This window comes from Silurus meridionalis, chromosome 20, assembly GCF_014805685.1.
Source record: "Silurus meridionalis isolate SWU-2019-XX chromosome 20, ASM1480568v1, whole genome shotgun sequence".
In the NCBI taxonomy this organism is placed as follows: Eukaryota; Metazoa; Chordata; class Actinopteri; order Siluriformes; family Siluridae; genus Silurus; species Silurus meridionalis.
The window spans coordinates 15,225,706-15,240,458 of NC_060903.1; the positions used below are offsets into that span (position 1 = coordinate 15,225,706).

The window sequence follows — 14,753 nt, forward strand, 5'->3', positions numbered from 1 at the left end:
CCCAAACTTGTTCCAGTATGCAATGCCAAAATTCACAAAGTCAGCTCCTTAAAGAGATATGGTTTACATGGATTTTAATGGATGATCTTGAGTGGCCTGCTCTGACCTCAACCCTATAAAACACCTTTAAGATGATAAGTTTACAAGTTTATAAGCGCTTTTCACAATGGACATTGTCTCAAAGCAGCTTTACAGAAGTTAAGAATTAAGGTGAAAGATGTGGCCTGAGGATGAACCCTAGGGTGACCGTGGCAAGAAAAAACTCCCTTAGATGTTATGAGGAAGAAACCTTGCGAGGAACCAGACTCAGAAGTGGAACCAATTCTCATTGGGGTGATATCAAGAGTGTGATTACAAATCTTGAAACTATACAAAACATACTCTGAAGCGTAACAACTAACATGAGCACTGGAGTGTGTAATTATGAATAATGTCCTGTCTACAGTCTTATACAGTTAGTTGACGTTATTGAACCAAGAGCTACTGAGCAACTCATAATATAGCTCAACATCTGAGATCATCATAGATCCAACACCAACTCCTTCATGGCAGAGCCTTTAAACATTCAAAGAGGTCCAATGTTCAAATTCTATATAAAGTGGGATCCAAATGACACTGGTACCTCTCTAGATGGTTTAGGATGTTTGCATCTACTTCTTTATAGGTCCAAAATCTTCATGAGGTAGGACACAACTGGAGCTGATGCAACCTCAGGATGCTTCGGGATGGGTAGAGAAAGAGTACATCAGTACCTGCCATTACTAACGTCCTTGTGGCTAAAGGAATCTCCACAAATCTCCACAAGCACACTCCAAAATCTAGTGGAACATCTTGCCAGAAGAGTGAAGGTTATTATAATGGCATTTTTCCACTATTACTGCATGTGTGGAGACTGAGGATTATGTCCTTATTATTTTCTGATGATCATTTCTAAGTTTCTTTGACTAACCCGTAACGCTGTTGCCAAGAAAAATAAAAAAGCACGAGTTTTGGAAACCTGTCTGTGCTTATATGATTTCTGTTGCAACTGGAGGAGCTATCTCTGACTGAAGCTCTCCCTTCAACCAGACTTAACGCGTTACAACGCCTTGTATCTAAACAGTGGCCGACCAAATAAGTCATTGTACACTGTCTTCCTCCTTCCTTTCACAACTATTTCTCTCGAGAGTTTATCTTTTGGCATCTTCGTGCATTCAAAAATCACCTGATGGAAGTTTTTTCTCTCGATGCCGTGCAGCTCAGAACACAGGTGAGGTGCGTTTTTTTAGTTTCCGTTCGGAAATTTCATTGGTCTAAATGTAATGTCTCTCAGTTTTTTGGCTTGAAGTTTGTGAAACCGGGAAAAACCCAGGAAAAATTCATAAATCGTTGTTTAAGCCGCGGGGTTCAAAACGTGGGAAAAAAGTAGCGGCTTATAGTCTGAAAAATACGGTATGTATGTTCCATCATGTATATGATCATAATTAGAATGGAGTTTTTTTGTTTAACGGTAATCACGCTTTATTGTATAACCTGAAATGAAGGACGCGTTAAAGAATATTCTAGAATTCTGGCTATTGAGATCATGTGGTGCAGTGTGGAATGTATTATTCTCTACTGGTCTCTGTAATCACATGGTGTAAAACCGGCTCCACACACACACACAAACACACACACACACACAATTCTCTGAGAAAACACTTAAGCACACCTGACCGTTAGACACACACACACACACACTCACACACACTTGAAATAGAACTAAACAGATGAATTACTTCCTCTTATACTATAGTAAAACTACAACTGAGCTATTTCAGGGGGAACTTATACCTTGGCTTCCGTATCATCGGAAAAGGTCAATCACTCACTGCACGCTACAGGAGATTAAAAAAAAAGAAAAATTGAGATACACTAGACCCAAGGTTCTCAAAATATTTCATATGAAGAGCCAAAAATCTCATTTCAGGGCCTTGGGTTGAAAGCAATCGGCATTTCAATGAAACTTGTAGTACCATGAAAACAATCCCATTTATAGTACAATAGAATTTGTCAATGCCATTTTCTTTTCTTTTTTTCTATTCTCATATATGGCATAGGAGGCCAAATCAATGGTCACCACAGCCCAGGCACCTGGTTAAGGCTTTGGGTTACTGAGGTCAGGGGTTTGCCAAGCTGCCACTCTTAAGCAATGCCCTTAAACCTCTGTGCTCCAGGAGTGCTGTAACATGACTGACCCTGCGCTCTGACCCCGGCTTTCTAACATCACTGGGATATGCAAAGAAATAACTATTTCCCTGTGGGATTAATGAAGTATTTAATAAAGTATGTCAAAGACAAAATTGCTCAAATTCCATGTGGAGTCAATTTCCAAAATGGCTGCTCTCGAACCATGGAGGGCATTTAGCTTCAAATTTCTGGATTGAAAACTTTGAACATACATGAAACAAACTGGTCAAATACCTAATAATATACTAAATTAATTCAATCAAAACACATTTAAAAGATGATTGTGTTGTAATAACAAGATATCATATAGCTTATTACATCAGTATAATGAGACATTAATGCAAGCCGCCACTTACAAACACATTCAGTATGTTTATACTGAGAAATTTTCATATGAGATCAAAACCTTTCCTTTATTTTGTTAGAATTTAACTTTTGGGGGCTTCACATGAAGACATTTAACATCGTTTGATATGAAATAGTGTTGCCAATGGGTGACTGGAACAAAGTTCTGTGGACAGATGTGTCCACATTTGACATTGTTGGCTAAAGATAGATTTTAGCAGACACTCACACTCACAGTCGAGCATGGAGGTGGAAGCTTAATGGTGTGGGGTTGATTTGAAGCAAGGAAGACTGGAGACTTTCCAGGTGAAAAGAATACTGAACCAGCATGGCTACTATTTATACTTTTCCATTCCATACCACGCAATTCCATCTGGACTGTGGCAAATTGGAACTGACTTCAGCATACAACAAGACAAACCTATATCCAAGCTCTGTAAACATATTTATACTGTGTGTTTTCTATCCTGCCAAGTCACTGCACCTAAATCCTATTGAACTGCTCTGGAATGAACTGGTTCAGAAAATCAGAAAGGAATCTAACCAACTAGTGAAGAACGGATTCGGCAAGTTTAACCAGAACCATGGCAAAATATTTCAGCTGATATTCAGAGAAAAGAACTGTCCTGATCCCAAGAATTTTCAACAAAGATAAAGCTGAACATCTGTTGGTTGGTCAAAGTAAATACCATTAAATGACCTAGATAGCTGCATAGAAACAAAAGGAACATGCACGTGTCTCGCAAACACCAACAAATTCTAGGTTTTGCCACCGTATTTTTCCACCAAAACTCTGCAAGAAACTTGGCTTTCAGCGACTCAGCCTCGTACAAGACGACGGGTGTGACCGTGGTGACGCAACTCTTAGGTGAAGCTTTGGAAGTCGATCTGTTTGAGAAATTCACAGGAAGAAAAAAAGGCTCAAAGAATAAAGCTCTGCTGCATCGTGTTTTTTTTTTCCAGAAAGACTACCAAAAGGTATTTGAAATGCATTGTGGGTAATCATCCAAAGTTCACCAAAGAGAACATATGAGCAGGTGTTGATATGATGAAAAGAGGGTTCACAAAACCAGATGTAATGTGTTTATTATGTGACAGATGAATATGTAGGTGTACTATTGATGTGGATTTGACCAGTTGTTATATATTTGTAGTAAACATGGGTATGCATTATGAAGTAAAAGCACCCCCCTCCCACCCACGCACACGCGCTATGCCTGAAATAAATAACAAACAAACATAAGCAAATAAATAAATAATGCGTATCAGATATAGGCAGTCCGGTTTGTTTTTGCTGATTAGGAGTGTAAATTCAGTGTTAGCTATTTCAATTAGTTGCAAGGTCACATCCTGTACCATGTTTCTTTCTTTCTTTTTTTTGCGTTCAAGGCTCGCGCTGGATTGCATGCGTACGATGGAATTGCATATGTAATGTACGTACCCGTACGCGCTCAGCGGAATAAACACATGCACGCTCGGCTTCTGTACCGCAACCTGCTGAAAACAAGATCTTTTTTCTTTCCTGGGTTTTTTTCTCCTTTTTTTTCTTTCGTTCCTTACTCCGTGTTTGTGTGTATATTTTGCTTCCTGGTTGAGGTGGTGAGCGTGTGCGTGTGTGTGTGTCCGTGTGCGTGTGCGTGTGCACCGGGGCGGGGCGAGACCTGCCTGCGCGAGCCCGAACACGCCGCATCTCTCTATCGCGACCTTATCGCTGTCACGACACGCGCGCATGCGCAATCGGCGTTCACTGTGCATTCCAAAGGAAAGAAGGAAAAACGTAATAGGAGATTTTTTTTGGCAAACATTATAATTAGAATGTTTTATTTGCAGCAGTGCAAATATAAAAAAAAACCCGCATGGAAAGTTTTTCACGTGTGTATGTGTTCTTGCTCCACGTGATTATTGGAGCTGGAGTCGTGCCCAGAAACACACTCATTTTTTCCCAGCAAAATGAGAGTTTACAAAGGTTGCAACACCTTTCACACACACACACACACACACACACACACACACTTGCAGTAACCACCAATACGGAAATGTAATGTATGTACACATATGAAATATACATTTATTAAATATATACACATAAAAAGTGAAAACATATATGTACACACACACACACACACACACACCCACACCCACACACACATATATCTGCCTATATAAAAAAAAACTATTAAAAAATAGAACAATTTCATATACTGACATAAAACTATCTTATATAAGTATTTATGTATAATAATAATAATGTCTAATTATTTATATATATATATATATATATATATATATATATATATAATATTATAGTATTATATTATATTATATAATATATATTATATATATTATTTTATATTTATATATTTTTTATATATTTATAAATTTTTTATATAAAAATGGTTAATCTGCGCAAAATAAAAAAACTACTGAGCATTGAACACACAGACGTTTTTTATAATAAAATAAGTTTTTTTTTGCTGCTAGAACACACGCACGAATCTCCATAATAAGTGCAGCTTGGGACTTACGTTTCTATAGAAACCAAAGTAGTCCAAATGTCATGGAGCTGCCTGTGCTACAAACACCCAGTGTATATGCTATAAAATTATGCCTTCTGAATCGTATGCTTAGAAGTATGATAAAGAAACAGTCACTGATATACACTATATGGCCAAAAGTATACGGACACCTGGTCATAAATATGGTGTGTGCTTTTTGAACATCTCATTCTACATTTAGTCCCAATTTGCTTTTATAATTCTCTCTTTAGGCAAGATGTTCCACTAGATTTTGGAGTCTGCTTGTTGACTTTTGTGTTCATCAGCCACAAGGGTGTTAGTAAAGTCAGGTACAAATGTAGGTGAGGTGAGAAGAGATGCAGTCAATCTTTCAATTCATCCTAAAGTTGTTCAGTAGGGTTTTGAGATTAGAGCTCCACAAGCAGGCCACTCTAGAGCTTCTGCTCCAAAATATTTAAACCATACCTTCATGGAGTTGGCTTTGTGCACAGGGGCATTGCTTTACTAGTACATGTTTGGGTTTCCAAGTTCAGTTTTATTATACCGCATCCAAAAGCATCTCAATGCCTTCAACTTTGTGGTTACAGTTTGAAGAAGAACCACATATGCCAGAAAAGGTCAGATGCCCCAATACTTTTGTCCATATAGTGTAACTAAGTGACACTATGTCTGAGTAAATCTAGTTATAAACTATCTACTGTGGATTCCAGCACTCATGCTGTTATTTACAGATCATTCCATGCTCCCAAAACACAAAAATGTAAAATCTTCTGTATTATTTTCATCATATCTAGCAGGGCCTAAGGCACCATGCAGATGGAGTTGCAGACATCATTTTTCCTGAACCTATGCTCAGCTGGAAGCCAACATCTGAGTGTTCATTTAAATCTATGAGGGTCAGCAACAAAAGTGCGCTGGCAGATCAAGATATCTGTATAATGCATATCTTTATAATGAGGACACAATATCCCCCAATAAGTGTGATTTACAACCTATGAGGGTCAAACGAAATCTAAGCACAACAGAGGCATTTTTTTAAATCACGACTGTGACCCATATTCTACTCGTGCAAAACCGGATCAGGATTTAGTTCCAAAATCTGACATTTTGCAGAAACTACAGTATATCACGCTGAAATGTTTGGCCATTGTAAATACGCTCAAGACAAAATATATAGAATGCCACACCAAGATTATATTACGTGTAAGAGTAATGGGGTGGTAGATTAGTGTTTTAAGGGTCATGAGTTCAACTCCCAGCCACACCAAGCTGCCACTCCTGGGCCCCTGAGCAAGGCCCTTAACCCCATAGTTACTCAGTTGTATGAATGAAATAAATGTAGGTTGCTTTCAATAAGGGTCTCTGCCAAATGTCTCAATGTAAACGTAAAATTTTAATGGTTGTACATTTCAAGGAAGAAATATGGAAGAAAGCAATAAAGGAAGGAAGGAAGGTAGGAAGCAAGGAGGGAAGGAAGGATGAAAGTGGTAGCTTAGCTTACTGCTGGGCCCTTGAGCAGGGCCCTTAACCCCATAGCTGCTCAGTTGTCTGATTGAAGAAAGGAATAAAGAAAAGAAGGAATAAAAGAGGGAAGGAACGAACCAACAAATGAATGAACCAATGAACAAAGAAAGAAGGAATTGTAGTCATAGCTCAGTGCTTAAGATGCTATACTTCTGATCTGAAAATCATGAAGGAATAAAGGAACGAATGAACGAACGAACGAACAAACAAACAAATGAACAAATGAACTAAGGAAGGAAGGAAGAAAGAGGGAATAGAAGTTGTAATCCAGTGCTTAAGATGTTAAACTTTTTATGTGAAGGTCATGAAGGAAGGAAGGAAGGAAGGAAGGAAGGAAGGAAGGAAGTCATAGCTCAGTGGGTAATATGTTAAACTTTGGATCTTAAGGTCATAATTATCGTCCCATAGTGGACAAGAAAAAAAAATCTAAAATACTTCCATTGCCTTGCATTGTGGGAATAAACAGAGCATGGGTTGTAATGTCTGGGATTCTAACTCCAAATGCCAAAAATCATACAGGATTTCATACATCTCCTTATTAATCTCCTGGCATCTGTTTCTAACTAATAACACTCACTCTATGTATTTACTCGTCTCACTCCATCATTCCATCTGACATTCTACTTCATTATATTTGTTATCTATCTTTCTACAACTAGCTGCCGCTCTGTATTTCTGTTCGTTTGGCTCCTTTTTTTTTCTTTCTTTCTTTCTTTCTTTCTTTCTTTCTTTCTTTCTTTCTTTCTTTCTTTCTTTCTTTCGTTCGTTCTTTCGTTCTCATTTTAACTTTAAACTATTACCAAGCTCCTACCAAACCTTCAGGCAAACATCTAAGTTTGTTGTGTGCTTATCTGTAAAAACCATTTACACCTATCAGGACATGACTCCAGAAGAACAAAAACGAGAACAAGAAAAGTTTTGATAAAAGTTTTTGATTGGTCTCAGGCAGGTGTGGAACCCATCTTTGAATACACTCGGATATTTTTGATGTAACTTTGATTAAAGAAACCCCTGGTATTGCTGACAATGATGTAGAGTTTTGCTTATTGCTTGCTAATTGTAATATGCAGAGGGTTTTAATGAGACCTTACATCAAATAGCACTTTTAACAGCAAGCATTAAAGTAGAAATTTTGAAAGGAACCAGATTCAGAAGAGAACATGAAAGGCATGTTATGAGATGTAAGAACACTGTGTAAAAGTTGTAATACGACCATAGCATAAGATTACATGGCATATAACAACATATAATTGGCAGCTCTGACGAGTAGGGGCTTCACTTTCAAAAAAGAATGAACTCAAATAGGAAGCAAGGAGAGACCAAGGAGAGACCAAGGAAAAAAATGAAGAAGGAAGGAAAGAAGGAAGGAGTAAAGAAAGGAAGGAAGGAAGGAGGAAGGGATGGAAGTCTTAGCCCAGTGTTTAGGATGTTAAACCTGATCTAAAGGTCATGAAGGAAGGAAGGAAGGAAGGAAGGAAGGAAGGAAGGAAGGAAGGAAGGAAGGAAGGAAGGAAGGAAGGAAGGAAGGACGGAAGGAAGGAAGTCAAAGCTCAATGTTTAAGATGGTAAACCCTTTTATGTAAAGGTCATCAAGGGTCCTGCCACTTTTGGGTCTTTGAGCAAGACCCCTTTGGATGGGGGGCAAGAAGGGAGAAAGGAAATAAGGAACGAAGCAAAGAAAGCATTAGGGAAGAATGGAAGAAAAAAGACAAAAAGAAAGGACCTAAAAAAGGAAGGTATAAAGGAACAAAGGAAGAAGGGCAACAAGGAATCTTAAACTGGCTTTGAATTGTATACTTATTTACCTGTGTGTGTGTGTGTGTGTGTGTGTGTGTGTGTGTGTGTGTGTGTGTGTGTGTGTGTGTCCAGGCAGGATATTGCATAGTAGAAAAACATTCTTCTTTACTATGTTTCTGCATGACTTTGTATATTATTGCTCAATTGTGAATCGTGACTCATCAGCGCCAAAATGTAGGACTTTTTGTCATTATGTTCTCGTGTTACCTGATCCAGATTTAAAGATTTGAGCTGAAACAGAGCTGTCGGTTTTGCCAGCGAGAGTATTAAAAGCAATAACTCACAGCGTTGTCACTTTTTACCCAGAAAACAGAGCTTCACTATTATAGAAAGACATCTTCAGATTAAATCATTAAACCATGAGGACCTTGAGGGCCATACGTGGCTTGATGATATGCTGAAAATAATCCGGTGAGTAGGTGGGGTACCTCAGTAATAAATATAAATGTAGTAGCTACTGTTGTGTAATGAAAGAGCTTCTCAAGTTGTAGTAGGCGAACCCCCCACCTACACACACCTGCTACTTTAATTGCAGAGCTGCTGAAAGACTTTTTCCCAAAACATCCTGTTTTCACAGAAACTTGACAGGATCCAAGCTGTAAAAGTGCCCCCTACTCAGACTGCATTTGAAAGCAGAAAGGTCAACAGCTCTGAAAACCAGTTGGCCAGTGGAGGGAAGGAGGCAGTGTAGCAGTTGGTTGGTGATGGAGAACCTAGAAAGGTTGAAAACAGCTTGTGGGGGTACTTGAATGTGAACTTTTGTTAAGTCCTATCTCAAACTCTCGAATTCAGACCACTGAGTGCTGATCAATAATGACAAATGAAGCCCTGAGAGCAGGTGTGTGTGAGAAAAAAAACGAAACAACCAACTTCCCCTTCTACCTTTTTTATCTCGCTGTTTTATCAGATTCATGATTCCTGCCCTCCAGGTGCAGGTTCTGTTACTACTTACGGGCCAATTTCATTAAGTAGAGAACAAGAGGTCATGTGGGTCGAAGTGGACGTTAAGGAAAAAGCACGCAGATGTTAATGTAAATGCAGCCTTCATTTAGGTCATGAAACTCTCTGGTCATTTCCCAGAGAACTGCTCTCTTATCAACAAGCCACAGTGTTTCCACCCACAGACCTGTTTTTGTTTGCTCGTACACACTGTCGGGTGTGAAAGTCCCAGAAGATCAGCTGCTTCTGAAATACTCACCCAAGCCCATCTGGCACCAACAACAAGTCACAGAGATCCGAGAACTAGCTCTTGACCTGTATGTTGCTGCGACATGATTTGCCAGTTGGATAACTGCATAAACAAGAGGGTGTAAAGGTCTGCCTATTAGAATGGATGGTAAAAATATATAAGTGGTAGTTCACTGGGTAAATTGTTGGATTTCGGATCAGGTCATGGGTTCAAATCCCAGCACCACCAAGCTGGGCCCTTGAGCAAGGCCCTAAACCCTTAATTGCTTGGATGAATAACTAAGATAACCGTAAATCGCTCTGTAAAAGGGCGTCTGCCAAATGTCATAAATGGGTTTGTCCTGCCATGATTATGGGCTAAGCTGATATGAAGCAGTATCTTGGACCTAGCTACGATTCCTGGATTGGAAACAATATCTATCTATCTATCTATCTATCTATCTATCTATCTATCTATCTATCTATCTATCTATCTATCTATCTATCTAGATATAGGCTGTATGTTTTGAGTAATTTTTCTGCTACAGAATAAATTTGGGGCCAATCAGACGCCTTCCCGATGGTATTGCATGATAGATAAGTATCTGCATGTATTTCTCAGCACTGATTTCACCATTAATCCTGACCAAATCTCCAACTCCATTTGCAGAAATGCAGCCCCTAACTTGCAAGCAACTTGCAACCTCCAAGCTTCACTGTTGCCTGCAGACACTCATTATTGTATCTTTGGCAAACAACTTGTTCTTGGGTACAGTCACGAACATTTCACATTTCGACTCATCAGTCCAGAGCACCCGCTGCCATTTTTCTGCACCCAAGTTCATGTGCTTTTGTGCATAGTTTAGTGCCTTGTTTTCATGTTTTTTCCAATGATTTTTGACCCAAATTCTTCTGGCCAGACTTCTATTAAAAAAAAATGCATGATTTAAAAAAACAAAACTCATATAAACTTATGTTTTAAAATAATCATATGAATATATAAAATGGTTAAACAGAAAATATCGCTTCTGTAAATTCTCGAAAGATCCAGGATTTTAGCTTGGCATGGCTCTCAAATGCAGTAATGGACCACAAATCACAAACCAAGCTTTAGTGATCTACAATGGATCAGGTAATAATTATTACAAAATGCTGTACCTTCAAAGGATGCGATTATTGCAGCAAAAGAACAAAGCGAGTGTGTTTTCTTTGGAATATTGGACAATTCTTTGAATGATTTGGGCACCAGTCAGAACATTAAGGGGGCTTTGTCTTGCTGAGAGGGACCTCTGTGACATTCTGTTTGTGTTTGAATTTTGTAAACCTCATTTCAGCTTTCCATAAAGCCTCGCTGCACTCCGAGCACCATAGCAACAAGCTGCCCCAAAGGCCAAATGTTCAAAATGTTGCAGGAGTTTTTTTTTTATCTGTAATTTTCTATAATTGATGCTTTTGTCTGTATTTCCAAAACAATGCCCCTGAGACTGAGGGATTATACAAATGATATCACCAACCTGACTCAGGGCTACTGAGTGTGTGTGTGTGTGTGTGTGTGTGTGTGTGTGTGTGTGTGTGTGTGTGTGTGTGTGTTTTGTTTCCATCCATCTGCTTTAATGTGAATGTTGAATTTGTGCACTAAACAACCTGAGTGCAACGCAGATCCTCATGGTTACATGGAGCTCTACATAAAAGAACACACACTCTAAAAGGACACAAGGACAACAATCATATGACATACTACAGTATAGGGACAAAAGTATTGGGACACCTGACTTTTCCAGCCATATGTGGTTCTTCTTCAAACTGTTACCCCAATGTTACAGGCACAGAATTTTATAGGATGTCGTTGAATACATTAGCATTACTTTCAGACCCAAACCTGCTCAACATGTCAGGGAACCACCAGCCACGCCTCCCTCCAAAGCTCAACTCTCACTCAGCCTCTCCCTGCTCTAAATCACCTACACCTGTTCCCCATTACCTTTCCCCTTCATAAGGGCCCGATTTTACCTCACTTATTGTACGATCTACTTGTTGCCATTAAAGCTCTACCGGACTTCCTAAAACTGGTACTTCCATGCTCCTGGGAGGAAGCGCTCAAGATAGGTTTGCCTTCACCGGTTCACACTGGTGATCATCCCCGGATTAACTGCATTACGGATTCAACCCGCATTACGATTCAATCGACTCTCCAGTTTGTGCTTTTCATCAAGCCCCTCTGCCTTGTGTATTTAAACTAATAAATTGTCTAACCCTACTCCGGTTCCCGACTCTTGGTCCACGCGTGACACAACGTGCGAATGCTCCTGTGTAAAAAGCCAGCTCCATTGGTTTTGGTTTAGAGTGGAACATCATGAGTGGCCTACTGTAGAGCTCTGACCTTAACCCTATTGAACACCTTTGGGATTAATTGGAATGCAGATTGCACTCCAGGCCTCCGAATGAGCACAAATCTTCACCATCACACTCCAAAATCTAGTGGAACATCTTTCCAGAAGAGTGAAATTATATTATAGCAGCAAATAGGGAATGGGACCAAAAAGCATATACCAAACATATGGTTAGGTGTCCACAAACCTTTATCCATTTGTAGTGTATTTTTAATGTATGTTTCAAGTACTATAGTTAAACATACACATCGTTTCATTACATGCTTTTCAGTGTTATATAAACATAAAATCAACTCGTTAACAATTCTTATTGTTCATATTCACTGGGTGCTTGTAGTACATAATGGAGGATAAGTTCACATGGATGCTACATGGGATGACACAGTACTAAAACATCAGTGCAAAAAAAAACGTGTTAGAAAGGTTTGTTCTAATGTTTCATACAGAATTAAAACCATAAAATATCTAAAGATAGTTTCTGAATTCTAGCAATTTGAATAAAGGCAAAATCATGGATCTAATGGAAACACTAACTAGTCATGAATCGGGACAGAATGTAAAATGGCTGACATTCTAACAAACCAATCAGACATGAATTCTAGCATTTAGGGCAAAGTCATGAAAATCCAGAAATTCTTAGTAAAGTATCTTATGAACGCTAATTTTTGGGATGAAACCAATATAGTTTTTGTTCTAGGAAGTGCAGCATTTGGGTCAGAGCCCAAGAAGACTAAAACTGTCGTAGATTAGTGATTACAAGAAGATTAAAAGCCTCTTCTTTATGATCTTCTTCTTCATATAAATGTACTGTACATCCACCATCCACTATCTCACACATCAGTGCCCCCTCTAGTGGTTAGACCTAAATAAAAAGTAAAAAAAAAAAATAATGAAAAAAGTAAAAAAAGAAAAATAATAGTCTTGCTTATTGCTTCACCCCTCGCCATGACATATTATTTCGGTTTAATGTCAGCACCCATCACTGCCCCTGTAATAGAACAGCTACTGAGAACAATGCTTTCAGATTTATTATAATTGATGAAACACATTTAATCCTTTATCCTTAAATCAATTATGGAGATCTGCTCTGGGTTTTGTTTTTTTAACTGTTCTTATTTCCTGGATTCTCTCTTCTTCCGAACATGCAGCATCATCCGTGTAATGTTATTAGAGTGGTCCTGTTCAAATATCATTAGTGCAATTAAAGAAAAAAGTCCTAACGCTGTGCATGTTCTGTCATTGGTTCGTTGCTTAACTGTGTTCACCTGTACCATGTCCTTCAGTCCATGAATTATGATGGTTTGACTTACAATTTTTCGATCTTACAATGACAATAGTGATACGACAAAATGTAAAAAAAATTATGGAAGTCAATCGATTACAATATTTAATTGTGACTAATCTCATTATTGTCATGAGTTGACTTGCAAATTAATCACACATTTTTTTCTGTTCTAAATTTATTATTCTAATCAACATGGGCATGGACACACATGGATGCTTTATGCAAATGTATGTTTAATTTTACACATTTAGATTGGGAAAATTCGCATTGAATTGCGAATTTTCCCAAAGGAAATAATGTAAATTCAGATAATCCTATCCACACTATCCACATATTTATATACAAATAATTTTTTATGGTATTGTTCATGCACAAATTATTGTCCCTAATGTATCTGAAACACATAACAATGATTAGTACACAATATAAAGTAAAAATAAAACAAATTGACCTGCACTTAACCTTTTGAAAAGAGTCGTGGCTGGCATAAGGGAGAGGAGAGGGAGGAGAAGAGGAGGAGGAGAGCTATTGTTTGAAAGGAGAATCACCTTCGATGAAAACACACATGGTCACAATACTATAGTAAATAGTACGTTTGCACAAATGCTGCCTGTACGAGGGATACACACCGAATGAGGATGAATATGCGGGAAGCTGACCTGAGCTCCCATTGTTTTATACAACAAGAGAGAAAAAAAACCCATCGTCTTATTTGAGGGCATACGGCAAATAAAACCGTCCGTGTGGAAACATAGCTTTCGTTTGGTGTCCTGATGATTTATCAGAAGCAATCCTGAGGAAAAACGTGCTTTACATCCTGCAAAGCATTCAAAAAGCACATTACTAGCAATCTCAGTTCCATCTACATAAATTATCAGGACACCAAACGAAAGCTATGTTTCCACACGGACGGTTTTATTTGCCGTATGTGTGCATATTTTGGTGCTGATTTGAGACTTGGTTCTATTTTATTGATTTGTTTAGTGAAATGTTTAGTGCTGGAGTTTATTTATTTTTTTATATATCCGAGCAAAGAAAGGACGTCATAAACAAATCTGTTTTGCACTGAAGGCTTTAATTTCGCCTTTTATATTTATTTATTTATAATTATTTATAAAAATGGTCGAACAGAAATGCACGCTGCATTAATCGCACCCTAATACAATTAATTTAAATGAATTTGCGTTTTTTGACAGCCCTAGTAAACATATTTGAAGTTTCTTGCACTCGCTGCCACATACAGACATACTGTAAAGCTTACACAGGACGATAATGTAAATTACTCTGTTTTGCTAAATTACGTATTGTAATGTGTTTATTAAATTTTTAACAAATTACAGTATACTACCCTATACTACTCATTATTCTTTAAGACTTCTGGGTAGGCTAGGCCATATCGTAAAATGGTGTAAAGCACACCTAGCTGTGTGTTATTTGTCGTTAACGTGGTCACATGCCTGCTTTGACACAAAAAATCTCTCGTGAGCAAAAACTGACTGAATGGCTTCGAATGGATGCTAA

General features: G+C 38.3%; 1 protein-coding gene across 1 annotated transcript in view; it reads right to left on the minus strand.

Moving 5' to 3' along the window:
• mbpb (myelin basic protein b) overlaps positions 1-4,192 on the minus strand; it is a 52,063-nt gene extending 47,871 nt beyond the window's left edge. Inside the window, exon 1 of the transcript XR_006928804.1 lies at positions 3,995-4,192. The gene's annotated coding sequence lies outside the window, so the exon portion shown is untranslated. The remainder of the gene's footprint in view (positions 1-3,994) is intronic.
• Positions 4,193-14,753: the final 10,561 nt, after the last annotated feature.